Source organism: Piliocolobus tephrosceles, chromosome 2 (genome assembly GCF_002776525.5).
Source record: "Piliocolobus tephrosceles isolate RC106 chromosome 2, ASM277652v3, whole genome shotgun sequence".
Classification (NCBI taxonomy): Eukaryota; Metazoa; Chordata; class Mammalia; order Primates; family Cercopithecidae; genus Piliocolobus; species Piliocolobus tephrosceles.
In genome coordinates this window covers 67629004-67642406 of record NC_045435.1, presented here as the reverse complement: position 1 = coordinate 67642406, position 13403 = coordinate 67629004, and positions in this window count along the sequence as shown.

Sequence of the window (13403 nt, the reverse complement as noted above, 5' to 3'; positions counted from 1 at the left end):
CTTTGTGGTATAGTTTAAGATCCGGGAGTATGATGTCTCCAACTTCGTTCTTTTTCAAGATTGTTTTGGTCATTTGGAGTTTCTAGAGATTGCATGTGAATTTTAGGATGCATTTTTTTCTTTTCTGCAAAAAACACCATTGTGATTTTGATAAGACTTGCATTGAATTGGTAGATTTCTTTGGGTAATATTGTCATCTTAACAATATTCTTCCAAATCATAAACATAGAATGTCTTTCCACCTAATTATGTCATCTTTAATTTTTTTTAGCAGTTTATAATTGTCGGTGTACAAATCTTTTGTCTCCACAGTTAACTTATTCTTTTTGATGCTACTGTAAAAAAATCATTTTCTTAGTTTCTTATTTGGATTATTCATTGCTAGTGTATAGAAATGCAACTAATTCCTGTGAATTGATTTTGCACCCTGCAACGTTGCTGAATTCATTTATTGGTTCTAAAAGTTTTTGTGGAATCCTTAGGGTTTCCTATGGATAAAATCATGTCATCTGAAAGCAGGGATAATTTTACTATTTCCTTTTCAATATGTATGCCCTTTTCTCTTATCTAATTGCTCTGACTAAACTTCTTGTACTATATTGAATAGAAGTGGCAAAAGCTACCCTTCTCTTCCTCATGTTAGAGGAAATTTTTTCAGGCTTTCAACATTGAGTATAATGTTAGGTGTGATTTATTTCATATATGGCCCTTATCATGTTGAGGAAGTTCCCTTCTATTTCTGGTTTATTGAGTATTTTTATCATGAAAGGGTGCTAAATTTTGTCGAATGATTTTTCTGTGTCAATGGAGATGATTTTTTTTCTTCATTCTGTTCATGTGACGTATTATATTTATCATTTTTTATATGCTGAATTATCCACGTGTCCCAGAAATGTATCTCACTCTTGACATCCTGCTGAATTCAGGTTGCTAATATTTTTGAGTATTTTTACATTAATATTTACAAGGGATATTAGTCTGTAGAGTTTTTTTCTTCTTGTAGTATCTTTTTGCTGTATTGATAACAGGGTATTTCTGACCTCACAAAAAGAACTGGAAAGTGTTTCCTCCTCTTCCATTTTTTGTGGGGGAGAATTTAAGAAAGATTGGCATTAGTTCTTTCTTAATTGTTGGTAGAAGTCAACAGTGAAGCCATCCAGTCTTGGGTTTTTCTTTGTTGGGAAAATTTTTATTCAGTTATTTTAAAGGTTACATATCTATTCAGATTTTCTATTTCTTTATTAGTCAGTTTTGGAAGTTTGTATCTTTCTAACAATATGCTCATCTCATCTAGGTTATTTAATTTTTTGGTGTACAATTGTTCGTTGTATTCTTTTCATTCTTTTTTTAAAAAGAGTCTCTCTGTCACTGCAGGTGGAGTGCAGTGGTGCAACCATAGCTCACTGCAGCTTCAATCTCCTAGGCTCAAGCATCCTCCCACTTCAGCCTCTCAAGTAGCTAGGACTATTGGCACATGACACCATGCCCAGCTAATTAAAAACATTTTTTTTTAGAGGTAGAGTCTTGCTATGTTGCCCAGGCTAGCCTAATCCTTTTTATTTCTGTAAAATCAGTGAGAATGCCTTCACTTTCATTTCTGATTTTAGTAATTCTAACATTCTTCTCTTCTTCTGTCAGCCTAGTTAAGTTTTTCAATTTTGTTGATCTTTTCAAATAACTAATACTTTGTTTCCTTGATTTTTCTGTTGTTTCTCTCTTCTCTATTTTATGTCCACTCTAATCTTTTAATTTTTTTTCCTTTTGCTACCTTTAGGTCTACTTTGCTCTTCTTTTTCTAGTTTCTAAGGTATACAGTTTATTGATTTGAGATCTTTTTTAAAGTATACATTTGCAACTCTAAAAATCACTCTTGGTGTTGCTTTTGCTGCATGCTGTTAGCTTTGGTTTCTTGTGTTTCATTTAAATTCATCTCTAAGTATTTTCTAATCCCTTGTGATTTCTTCTTTGACCCAGTGGTTATTTTTTTTTTTTTTTCATAATTCCCTTTATCAGGTTGAAGGAATTTTCTTCACTAGCTAGCATGCTAAGAGTTTTTATAATTGACGGACATTGAATCATGTCCAGATATATTTTTGCATGCATCAAGATGACCATTCTCCTGTATACTAGAATACATTGATTTACATTAATTATTTTTAGATGTTAAACCAATCTTGAGTTCCTGGGGTTAAACCAATCTTGAGTTCCTGGGGTCAATCCAAGATGGTGGCTGCTAGCCACATATAGCTATTGAGACTTTAAAATATAGTCTTTTTTGAGATGTGCTGTAAGAGGAAGATATACTCTAGATTTATAACATTTATTATTAAAACATGTAAAATACCTCATAATTTTTTGTTTTGTTTTGTTTTGTTTTGTTTTTTTGAGACAGTCTCGCTCTGTCGCCCAGGCTGGAGTACAGTGGCGCAATCTCGGCTCACTGCAAGCTCTGCCCCACGGGTTCACGCCATTCTCCTTCCTCAGCCTCCCGAGTAGCTGGGACTACAGGCGCCCACCGCCACGCCCGGCTAATTTTTTGTATTTTTATAGAGACGCGGTTTCACAATGTTAGCCAGGATAGTCTTGATCTCCTGACCTCATGATCTGCCCACCTCGGCCTCCCAAAGTACTGGGATTACAGGCGTGAGCCACCATGCCCAGCCAATGCCTCATAATTTTTATGTTGATTACTGAAATAAAATTTTGGCTCTATTGGGTTAAACAAAACTAATCATTAAAATTAACATCACCTATTAAACTCTAAATGTGGCTTCTAGCACATTTAAAATTACATATGTGACTCATGTCTGTGTCTCTCATAATATTTCTATTAAATAGTGCTGATATATGCTATTTTATATTCTCTTTTTACTCAACATTAACACAGGCACTTTGTGCATGCAACTTTGTGCATATCACAAAGAATTCTTCAAGATTACTATTTTAATAGCTATTCAATTTAAATCATTTAAGGATACTATACATTGTAGCGTCTAGAAACTTATTCTGTGTGTGTGTGTGTGTGTACACGTGTGTGTGTGTATGAGACACTTAGTTTTTCTTTTTCTTTTTGACACAAAAAGATGATTCTCATGCTTAAAGTGATTCTCATGCTTCAAATGATTCTCATGCTTCAGCCTCCCTAGTAGCTGGGATTACAGGTATGTACCTCCACCCCCAGATAATTTTTTTTTTTTTTAAGCAGAGATGAGGTTTCACCATGTTGACCAGGCTGGTCTCAAACTCCTGGCCTCAAATGATCTGCCCACCTCAGCCTCCCAAAGTTCTGGGATTATAGGTGTGGGCCACCGTGCCGGCCAATACTTAGTTATTCTTGCTGTAAAAATTAGATTCTACTCCTCAGTTATTCAGAAAAAAATTTAATGACTATATGTTCCTTGTTCATTTCTTTCCTCATTTCTTCATTTTTTTCTCTTCCTCCTTTTTTGCATTTACCAAATATTGTTGAGGGCCCTGGCAGTATATAGGTAGTATAATATAATGATTTAGAGTAATTGCCTCTGACCAGACTGTCTGGGTTCAAATCCTTGCTCTTGATTTAACAGCTCTATTTCTTCAGGCAGTTTACTTAACCTCTCAGTTATTGGATTTCTCAGTGACAATATAAAGATTATATTAGGTTGGTACAAAAATAATTGCAGTTTTTGCCATTGAAAGTAGTGAAAAAAGCTGCAATTACATTTGCACCAATAATAGTTGTAGTTACTTCACATGAAGTTGTAAGTAATAAAAAGGATTTTATCAACACATTTTGAATAAGGCCTAGCACATTTTCAGTTCCATGTATATTATTATTATCAGTGTTTGCTACCTACTAACAGTCCAGCAGGGAAGGCAGGCACTAGACAAGTTACTGTAAATATGCTCAGTATCATGAAAAGAGACTAACTCTGAGAGTTAGACCAATGAATAAGAAGTTTTCATTGCTCTCAAGTAGTGCAGTCTGCTAGGGGAGAAAGACATGAAAATAAATCATCCTAATACAGCAGGATGAATGCTAACAGCAACTGTGTTCAAAATACTATAGCACAGAGGAAAGAGGGGCTGGCTGCCCCTGGTGGCTTCTAGAGGCAGTATTCTCTGGGCTGAGTCTGGAAGATTGGCTTTTGTTTTTAACTCCAGTCATTTGATTACCTGTGTAGGTTCATGGATGTTAATATCAGTCTGCAAAATAAAATGCTTCATGTTTTCATAAGTATATTAGCAGTTGATTTGTACCAGCTGGCTACATTTTGTACAGAGAGCAGACTCCATCAGTATTTTCATGTGGTGACTCTTAGAATGGAGACACAGAAGTTATTTCAGCAAACAAAGGAATGTCTTTCACAATAGAAGTGTAAACAGAATGCCAATTCAGTTCAAGGATGACTTTCTTCTTTTGAAGATGCCTGGTTATCAAGCAAAATACAAAATACACTAAGAATAAAACATGCCAAATTTTATCAAGTGAAGTAGGAAGCCTTTCCCTTAAACTAAAAAGACTTAAACGGTGAGCAAAAGAGAGCTGTCAGGAGTTTAAAAATAAATTAAATTTCTTTGCTTTTAAAATGGGAAAGGATAATGTAATGACTGAACTTCATGAAAATAGTACTTACTCAGTTAAATTATCCAATCTAAGTATAATGCTGAGGTGACTGTATGTGTTTCCAACTCTTTTTCCTAGTGATAAGAACTACACTTAAAACAGCCTTTATTCGATCAAGCCTTGGATCTGATAAGTTAATAGTCAATTTGCTTGGCAAAAACAATTTGATTAAATGCTTCTCTTTGTGCTGGAAAAAATATTGAATTGGAAAATTTGCCTAAAGTCATTTGTTGGCTAGGCATGGTGGCTCACGCCTGTAATCCCAGCACTTTGGGAGGCTGAGGCAGGCTGATCACCTGAGGTCAGGAGTTCAAGAACAGTCTGGCCAACTTGGTGAAACCCCATCTCTAATAAAAATACAAAAATTAGCCAGGCCTGGTGGTGGGCACCTGTAGTCCCAGCTACTTGAGAGGCTGAGGTGGGAGAATCACTTGAATCCAGGAGGCGGATGTTGCCATGAGCTGAGATCATGGCACTGCACCCCAGCCTAGGTGACAGAGACTCCATCTCAACAATAACAAAAAATGTCACTTGCCCATGGTTTTCCTTTCTTCACACCATGTTTATCTAATAAGTTAATGAATAGTAGCCAACCTTAAGTAGAAGGAATTCCTATGAATGAATGGCATGAAGATTTTTAGTCAACACTTGTAATACAGTGTATCTTTTCCATTGTTTTGTCATTCAAATAATGCCAATGAGGTTTTGTTTTCCTTCACCTTTTCATTGGGAAACCAAGATGTTTGTAAATCCGGATTAGTGATGATAGCAGTGAACTGTACCTGCTCATAAATCTATTTGTGCTAGTGTATTTTGACAAGCAAAATGTATATCCAACTTGCACTCTACATATTTCTTTTATTCCCCCAATTTAGAGCAATACCAAAAAGGATGCAGCAAGGGACCTACTTATTCTATATGTTTTTGTGTTTGTATTTTATTTGTAGATTCATTTCCAATTTAATTATACTCCCTGCTTTGCCATGATTTACGAATGATTATAGCTAGTTTGTCTTTGGATATATAATTTTATCTGCATAAAAATATGCTGATTAATGTAGGCTAATGTTTCAAATTAAAAATCTATGTTCTTTAAAATTATTTAATATGTTAAAGAAACTTAACACACTTGCTGACCAGGATGCACAAATTTCTCTTAAGGCAGTGCTGAGTGATAAAACACAAGGTACATGTGTATAATTTGTGAAACTGTATCACCAAGGGATTCTGTGTTGATCTGATGTCTCTCTCAACTTCATGAAACTAAAAGAAAGGTCTGGCCCAATACTTTTCAATAAAGGGTGAATTTTCCTCCAGGGAACATTTGGCAATATATGGAGACAATTTGGTAGTTACAACTAGGAGTGGGTGCCACTAGTGGGTAGAGGCCAGGGATGCTGCTAAACATTCTACAGTACACAGGGCAGCCCCCTTCTCTAACACAGAATTATCTGCCCCAAAATGTCAATATTGCCAAGATTGGGAAACCTTGGTCTAATCTGGTGAATGTAAAGCCCTTTCATATCCTTTGGTGTGGACATCCATGTTTCTCTAGCTATATTAGCACTTGTCATAGCTACCCAAGCAACATCTCTTCTGCTTAATTGATAAGTGAATACCTCAATACTTCTCTAACTTTAAATGAATTAGCAATGGTCCTGAAAAATTGAGTTGACTGAGCTAATCCCATCTGCACCATCACAGGCACACATGCACACACACATATATCCACTCATTCTGTGTACCCCAACATAGAACCCATCTCTCTCACGTGTATCGAGGCAGCCCAAAAATTGCAATAGTTATTCTGACTCGCAGACAGCATGCCATGTCATGTTGGTTCTTTATGGCTTTTTCATGAACCCAATGAGGGAAGCAATGATGAACAGGGAAAGTTCAGTGGCACCACTGTGAGTAGTCACTTTCTTTCCAAGCTAGCTGTGATTTTTGCCAAGTCTAAGCTCCTGTGTGCCCTGGCTTTGAACACCCTTTTCAATGTAGTTCCTGTGGAGATGAGTGGATATGTGTTTACTTTCAATAGGCCTGCTGTTTTGGCCTGCCATTCTCAGTGGTTTGCAGGACAGAGAAAATGATACTGAATAATGGAAATCGAGTAATTCTGTGTTCCAGAGACTAATTCTGCAGACTGTGCCAGACACATCTTCCTTTACAGGTATGGGAAATGTATGAGTATTTTCCTTTGAAAAGCACAAAGGAGCTGGTGAGGTTTTACATTATAGGTGTTCAGAGAGCCAAATTTCAAGAAGAAAGAGATGTGGGGCCTGTCTCTATTCATTCAAATACCTTAATTTCTACTCCTGGATGTCAATCATTCGATGTATAACTACCAAGTATTTACAGCATGCAAAGCATTCATGTGGAACTATTAATAGAAGGAAGAACACAAAATAACTTCTTATGATTGAATTCCTCAGAAAGTTTGAGAGATAGGTGAAATGATCCTGCACAAGAGTAAACTCAAGGCAGGAGGAAAGTCGTAAGTAACTCAAGGAATACATGGCATTGAACCTCCACTTTCCCTTCTCATGCTTGAAGGAGACATGACATGAATTACTCTCTCCTGCTGAACTCAGACATGGACTGATAATCTTTTTAACATAGCTTAGCAAGTGATCATAACCAGTCCATGGAAGATGGTACCTGAGGTGAACTCTATTTGCCATCTTTGGGCTGTGGACTGGAAGTTACAGTGGTTTGAAGAGAACGTACTAAGTCTGTTCCTGCACCATCATTGTGACTCATTAAATACCTCTTACTGGAGATATATGTATGCCTTCATTTCCCTCAGTGCAAGAAACATGCAGAAAAAGCAAAGTCATTCACACCTTCCCTGGCAATCAGAGTTGTTAGTAGATGTTGTTTGTCAAGATTTTCTTCATTGCTGCTAATGCACACATCATCACAGTTTGAATTACTCCATGAACCTTTCTGATGTCTAGAAGTCAGCCACTCTTACTATGAGGAGAGTTTACTCTGTCAATAGGACAGCTATATTACCAAGTCTAATTACACATTAAAAAAAAGAAAAAAAAGAAAGAAAGAAAAAGTGTCCACATTTCAAGTGGAAGTAGAAGTCAGGTATAACAGGGTAGAGAGGCTTTTTAATTAAATAATGTCAGTTACCTTTTGCCGTCAAGCACTCTTGTTGTGAGAACACTGGGTCAAGAATCCATCCTCTGGAGTGCTAGGGAATACAATCATTCCTGTCCAGCTCCAGCCAGTTTCTGCTTGGAGGCCATTCCCATTGCTTTAATTAGGGGGAAAAAAATTAATGTTGTAAATTCATAGCATGTCACTCTTCATTTCTGTACAATCCATCACACTCTGAGCGTGTGTGTGGCAGCTCTTTTTAATAAAGGATTTTGCAGAGTACCCGCTGTGGCAAAAATACTTTATCATCTTTGCTAGCTCCAGGAGTCCTAGCGTTATGTCATGTTTGAGTCCAAAAAAATATTATTATAAGCCCTGGAATTAGAAACCCAACAATGGAACTAGCTGATTTCAATTGCCTGTGAAGCTATCATATTTTGAGAAATAAAACTTGGTAAGTTTTCATTTTAATCAAAAACTATAACAGGACCAGGGTTGCTTGTCTGAAATGAATAATTTCCACATTTCTGGATGCTATCAGATAATGGCTCTCCCATCCGTGAATTAATTATAAAACTAGAAATACTCTAAGAATATCAAGTTGTGTCCCCCATACTTTCTTTTAAAGATTACTTTATGTTTCATCAACTTGGAGCTCAAAAGAGGGAATTGAAGGGCACTCAAGAGCCAATTCTGAAAACATCTCATAAGTTGTGGCACCTGGGAAGGTCATCAGGGGCTTGTTATGTCCCAGCCATCACCTTAGGATAACTGGCTCATGGAGAAGTTCCAAGCTATTGGAATAGAAACAAGAAAAACATTTTCCTAATAATATCCTTCAAGGAGCACATGTCAAGCCTTCCCAGCTCTTTCCAAGCCAAGGAACAGCCCCCTTTGTATTTTAGCTGAATTCCATGAGGTTTAGGTGCTTTCTCCTCATTCCAATTGTTTCTTTTAGATTTTGAGATTCAATCCTGTTTGCTTTTAAATGTCATTCTTTTTCCCTCTCAACCATGTTAAACCCCAGTCCTAAATCTCACCACCATTAAGAGGGAATCAATCTCCTGTCCCTTACCTGGCAGGTGCATGAGGGGAGTAGCGCCACTCACCAGTTTTAGGAGTGAGTTTCCTGGAGGACTGTCTCTAGACTCCAGGGAGAGGGAGTACCTCCCACCTCATGTCCCTGGGGGAAGTAGAAGTAATAGCTCTTCTTGCACATTTCTCTTATTAATAGGGTGGCAAGGTCAAGTTGGAAAGAAGGGACTAGTCCTTCTTCAATGGTACCTTTAAGCAAGCATTACCAGGAATGGCTGCCATTTTCACTCTGGCTAGCACATAGTGTATTTCCAGCTTCTTCCTTGGCTGTGGGCCTTACCCACAATTCTGGGACAACAAGAACAGCCTCCTGGCTACTAACCATCCTCCAGGTTCTTCATATATGCTCTGCTTAGTAAATTAATAATGCTCTGAACTAAGCTTGTCATCTCAATGATATGGTGCGAATTTTTGTCCCCACCCAAATCTCATGTTGAATTGTAATCACCACCGTTGGAAGTGTGGCCTGGTGGGAGGTGATTGGATCATGGAAGTGGATTTCCCCTTAGCTGTTCTAGTAACAGTGAGTGAGTTCTCACGAGTTCTCCCTTTCTGTTTGTTTAAAAGTGTGTAACACTTGCCCCTTCTCTCTCTGCCTCCTTCTTTGGCCATGTGAAGACTTGCCTACTTCCCCTTTGTCTTCTGCCATGATTGAAAGTTTCCTGAGGCCTCCCCAGCCGTGCTACCTGTACAGCCTGCAGAGCCATGAGCCAATTAAACCTCTTTTACTTATCAATTACCCAGTCTCAGATAATTCTTTACAGCAGTATGAGAATAGACTAATATACCCCATTTGACAGATGTGGCATTTGGGGAGGTAGCATATCATAGCAGTTAAATGGGCAAAGCAGCATCAGATGTGAGTTCAGGTTGTAGGCTCTGAAAATCACAACTGCTGAAGAGATTCAGGAGTCAGATGAGGGTTTGGTCTACCAATGACCTTCCCCTCATGCTCTGTGCACTGTTTCTTAACTCTGGCTTCTCTGCTTCCTTCCAGGCCTCTCTCAGGTCTAAAACTTCCTCACATAAACCCTATGATTCCCAGAGGTCCTGTAAATTTCCCAGATCCAAACCTTTGCTGAGGTTGCTCAGCCCCCTTAAGAGATCTTCCTTCCTCATCCTTCATGCAAATCTCCCTTGTGAAATTTAATCCTTAAGCTACTTAGCAAGTAATTATTTAGTGACTACATTCAACAGTCAGGATAGGCTGGATTTTGCTACAGTGGCAAACAAACCTGAAATATAAGTTGCTGACACACAGGTTATTTCACACTCAAATAATATGCTATTAAAGCAACTGGTGGCTCTCTTCTATGTCTTCCTTACTCAGAAACACAAGCCTCCAGCATCCACAGCAGTTCTGGCCAATAGGTCTTTCTGTAATGATGGAAATGGCCTATATCTGCACTGCTCGAAATGGTACCCACTAGTCACAGGTGGCAATTGAGTATTTCAAATGCAGCTAATGTGACTGAGGAACTGAATTTTTACTTTATTTAATTTTAATTAGTATAAATTTCAATAATCAAAATACTACAATATAGTAGCCACTGGCTACTGTACTGTACAAGACAGATTCAGAACATCATGTGTTGCTGGGCCAGGGAGAGAGAAGCATGGACATTTATATACTGATGCTAAAAAATCTTCTACCCAGAGGTAATAATCATCATGCCCTTTCACATTCAATGGGTGAAAGTAAATCATGTGTCCACATCGAGCCTCCACGGGTCAAGTAGAGCAGTTCTACCTTGATCTCATAGAAGGAGAATAAAAAGTCTCAGTAAGTAGCTTTAATGAATTACACACCACCCACTGTTCAGGGTTCTACATATTAAGTGTGAAATAAAATAGACCTGCACCATGCCCTCAAGGAGCTTAGAGTCTAATAGGGAAGGAAGGATGGAGATGATCATCAAAAATACACAAATACATGACTGCAGACCTTTAAGGTAGAATAACTTTTGGAAATCAAGGCTTGTAGTTTAAATAGGGAATTAGGAAAGACTTCTATGAACACGTGATCTAAATAATGAGTATGAAGTGGTGCAGAGTGAGGTAAAGGATATTCCAGACAAAAGCATGTGTGAAGGCTCCAGATTTGGGAAGCACCTGGTGGTGTCTTCGGGGAAGTAAAGGAAGGCCCTGCTGGATGGAGTGTAGACCTAGGGAGAAGAGTGGCACAGTGAATGCAGGCAGAGCAAAGGCCAAGTCCTATGCAACCCTGTGAGCTCTGGTGGGAGTGTAGAGATGACTCTCATCAAAGGGAAGCCCTTAGAAAGTCTGATGATTTCATGTACAGTGTTAAAAAATCACCCCAGCTGCTGCTTGGACAAGGGTTTGGAGAAGATAAGAGAGAAGTGGGAAAGCTTTTCCTCTGGGAAGTCTCCTATATTAGTTCTATTGTTGCTACTACTACAGTCTTCGTGGCTTAAAACAACACCCATTTATGACCTCACAGTTTCCATGGGTGGGGAGTCCCAGTACAATGTCACTAGGTCCTCTGCTCAGGGATCTTACTAGGCTGCAATTCAGGTGTTGGCCAAGCTGCACACTTTCCTGGAGCTCAGGGTTTTCTTCCAAGCCCACGTGGTTGTGGGCAGAATTCAGTTCCTTCTGGTTATAGGATTGAGGTCCCGGTTTTCTTAATAGGTGTCAGCTAGGGGTCATTCTCAGTGCCCACAGTTTCTTGCTATGTGGCCCTCTTGCAGCATGGCAGTTCTTTGAGATCAGCAAGAAAATCAGTCTCTTCTGAACAAGTTGATCTGCTTTTAAGGGTTTTCATCTGGTTATTCAGGCCCACCTAGGATGATCTCCCTTTTGATTAACTCAAGACAAACTGAATTGAGGGCAGTCATGGTGGTTCATGCCTATAATCCCAGCACTTTGGAGGTCAAGCTGGACAGATTGCCTGAGCCCAGGAATTCGATGCCAGCCTGGGCAAAACAGTAAAACCCTGTCTCTACAAAAAAATACAAAAATTAACAAGGCATGGTGGTATGTGCTTATAGTCCCTGCTACTTGGGAGGCTGAGTCAGGAGGATTGCTTGAGCTCAGAGCCAAGACCATGCCACTGCACTCTTGCCTGGGTGACAGAGCAAGACCCTTTCTCAAAAAAAAAAAACAAAAAAAAAAAAAAAAAAAACAAAAACTGAATGGAGACATTAATCACATCTGCAAAATCCCCCCACCTTTGCCATATACCCTGATCATGGGAGTGATATCATATTTACAGGTCCTGCTCCTGCCCAGGGAGAGGGGATCACAAAGCCTGAGCACCAAGGGGCAGGAATTTCAGGGACCACCTTAGAATTCTGCCCACCCAATACCATTCAAGACATAGGCACAGGCAAGGATTTAATGAAGACACCAAAAGCAATTGTGACAAAAGCAAAAATTAACAAATGGGATCTAATTAAAGCGCTTCCGCAGAGCAAAATAGACTATCAACAGAGTGAATAGACAATCTACAGAATGGGAAACCATTTTTGCAATCTGTCCATCTGACAAAGGTCTAATATTCAGCATCTATAAAGAACTTAAATTTACAAGAAAAAAACAACCCCATTAAAAAGTAGGCAAAAGACATAGACACTTCTCAAAAGAAGACATTCGGTTGGGCATGGTGGCTCATGCCTATAATCCCAGCACCTTGGGAGGTGAAGGCAGGTGGATCATGAGGTCAGGAGTTTGAGGCCAGCCTGGCCAACATAGTGAAACCCTGTCTCTACTAAAAATTAAAAAAAAAAATTAGGTGTGGTGGCAGGTGCCTATAGTCCCAGGTACTTGGGAGGCTGAGGCAGGAAAATCACTTGAACCCTGGAGGTGGAGGTTGCAGTGAGCCAAAATTGCACCACTGCAGTCCAGCCTGGGTAACAGATCATGTAGCCAACAAACATGAAAATAAGCTCAACATCACTGATCATTAGAGAAATGCAAGTCAAAACCACAATGAGATACCATCTCACACCAGTCAGAATGGCCATTATCAAAAAATCAAAAAAGCAACAGATGCTGGTGAGGTTATGGAGAAAAATAAACGCTTTTATGCTGTTTGTGGGAGTATAAATTAGTTCCACCATAGTGAAAGACAGTGTGTCTCCAAGGCCTAGCGGCAGAAATATCATTTGACCAAGGAATCCTATTACTGCGTATATACCCAAAAGAACATAAATCATTCTATTATAAAGATCCATGCACACGTATGTTCATTGCAGCACTATTCACAATAGTAAAGACATGGAATCAACCTAAAAGTCCATCAATGATAGACTAAATAAAGAAATGTAGTACATATACACCATGGAATACTATGCAGCCATAAAAAGGAATGAGATCATATCCTTTGAAGGGAAATAGATGGAGCTGGAAGCCATCATCCCCAGCAAACTAACACAGCAACAGAAAATCAAACACCGTATGTTTTCACTGATAAGTGGGAGCTGAATGGTGAGAATATGAGGACACAGGGAGGGGAATAGCACACACTGGGGCCTGTTGGAGGGTGGATGGTGGGAGGAGGAAAATCATCAGGAAGAATGGCTAATGGATGCTGGGCTTGATACCGAGATGATGGGATGATCTATGCAGC